Consider the following 2,394-nt stretch of genomic DNA (forward strand, 5'->3'; position numbering starts at 1 on the left):
TAAATTGTGTGGGTTATTTATTTTTAGTTATTTATTTATTTAATTTTAATTGCGTGGCTTGCGTCTTTAAATTCTTAGATGACGAATGGTAAGGACGTTGTTTTAGATACATATGTTTAGGACAGTAATTAAAATTAGATCACAACTATTAATCGGTTCACTTTCGCATTATTAAAAGAAATTAAAAAATAAAATGGTTGTTCTCCCTGTGTTCGACCCATAGCTACACTGATCCATACGCTTGCGGTTACACTTTAAATCCCAACACGTTTTTGGCGCCGTTGCCGGGGAGACAGTTCCATGTTATTTTTCACTTTCTTTTGGTAAATCAGAGTGCTTTATTTGCTTTGTTTTGTTTTTTCTTTTCTTTTATCGAATTCCTGAGAAGATCAACTTGCAATAATAGTTGTATCAGTGGAGGTCGCCATGCCTCACAGTATGATAAAGACAGGTTTCGCCCTGTAGAAATACCTTAGGAATTGACCTGAGCAACCCCGGATCCCTGCCGGTAAGCTCCCAAAAGGCCAAAAAAAAATCAAAAAAAAAAAAAAAGTTTTACTATCCATTCTTTTGTGCTTGTCTTACTCTAGTTGTGGGTAGTTTTCTGTTGCATGAGTGTTAGGTGGGTACGTAATACTAAGAATTGGTTAGAAAGAAGAGATCCAACAAGTAGTGACCCTATACGTTTTCTCTCTTTAAAACCCTTCAATATGGGAGACCAACAGCAATCTCTGAAAGATAGGTTCTACTCTGCTAGAATAGCCCAACCTTCCTGCATAGTTCTACCACAAGCCCAAGGCAATAATTTTGAACTCAAATCTCAATACATCACTATGTTGCTCCACTTCCATGGGTTGACCTCTAAGGATGCATACGGGAATTTACGGGAATTTGAAGAGGTATGTGTTCTAATTAAGATCCAACAGCTTTCTAATAATGCTATTAAGCTTAGGTTTATCACTTTTGCATTGAAGACCAAGCTAAGAAGTGGTTGTATGGGTTACCCACAAATTCCATAACCTCATGGGAAAAGTTCACAGTTGTCTTCCTTAAGAAGTTTTTCCCAACTCACAAGACCAATAAGCTTAGAAGTGATATCCTTTAGTTTAGGCAAAAGCTTAGTGAGTCATTTTCCAAACTTATGGAGAGATTCAAGAATCTACTCCAAGAATGCCCTCACCATGGCCTAGACCTATGGCATTTATGTCAAATAATTTATGAGGGTATTGATTACCCAACTAAACAAATGATAGAGTCTATGTGCCCTGAGGGATTCACTTCCTTTACAGATGAAGGAAAGACATGGAAATTCTTACTTGACTTAGCTGACAAAACCTGTGAGTGGGAGTCAACCCAAGAGAGTGAAAGAACCATAGGAGGAAAATGATATTTTATGGATGGGATAGTATCCAAGGAAGTCCATTTGGATAGCCTAATTAAGAGAATTGAGGCTATTGTTCCTAGAGAGCCATCATCAGTCAATTTGGTTAAATTTGTGCTTGGTGCCAGTCCCCTGGACATCTCCTAGAAGAATGCCCTAACACCTCTGGGGGCACTTCTAATGATAGTGTTAATGCATTATACCAAAATAATCCATATAGTAATACCTACAATCCAGGATGGAGAAATCACCCAAATTTCTCTTGGAATCAGGCCAACCAAGCAGGGCCTTCCAATTTCCATAATCAAGGTCAACCTGGACTCCAAAGGTCTCCCTTTGCATAACAATCTTTTTTCTAAAATACTTTTCCTAGGTCAAATGTAGGACCTCAGGCCAGTTTTCCTATGGCCCCTCTCCTATCATCTTATCAGCAACCCCTTGGGTTTACCAACACTAGAGAGGCAAGTAGAATAAGTGACTCAGAAAAAAAATATGGCCGTTCTCATGACAAGCCATCAAAATATTACGATAGAACTCACTCAAGTTGTCTCAATTATGCGTGAGAGGGAGAAAGGAACTTTACCTAGTCAACCAGAGCCTAACCCTAGGCATCATCAGCCTATTAGTTCACAAACATCAACTAATGCACCACTGAATATAGTACAAGGTCAGACCCAACAAGGGCCCTCTAACCAATGTAATGTTGTTTATGCCCTTAGGAGTGGTGGAGAGTACCAACAGAGCGTTCCTAAATCTTTCTCATCTATTACTCATGTTAACTCTCTTTCAGTTGAGGACATAAGTGTGCCTCTTGTTTCAGGTTCGTCTGATGAACCTAAAGATTTTTCTGAAACTAAAGAGGATTTGGTTGAGGAAACCAAAAATGATTCTTTTGAATAGGGGCAAATTCCTAACAGTCCTTATGTTCATCCTGTCCCATTTCCTAATCATTTGGTAAACAAAAGGAAGACTGCTTCCATGGACAAAATTTTAGAATTCTTCAAAAAGATAGA

The 2,394-nt window shown here is 38.5% G+C and overlaps 1 non-coding gene across 1 annotated transcript; it reads right to left on the minus strand.

Annotated features, from left to right (window-relative positions):
* Positions 1 to 1,081: 1,081 nt before the first annotated feature.
* Positions 1,082 to 1,188, minus strand: LOC122063565. Its single transcript, XR_006135398.1, has one exon. It is a non-coding gene; the product is annotated as a small nucleolar RNA R71 (small nucleolar RNA).
* Between the last annotated feature and the right edge of the window lie 1,206 nt (positions 1,189 to 2,394).

This window comes from Macadamia integrifolia, unplaced genomic scaffold (assembly GCF_013358625.1).
Source record: "Macadamia integrifolia cultivar HAES 741 unplaced genomic scaffold, SCU_Mint_v3 scaffold1356, whole genome shotgun sequence".
In the NCBI taxonomy this organism is placed as follows: domain Eukaryota; kingdom Viridiplantae; phylum Streptophyta; class Magnoliopsida; order Proteales; family Proteaceae; genus Macadamia; species Macadamia integrifolia.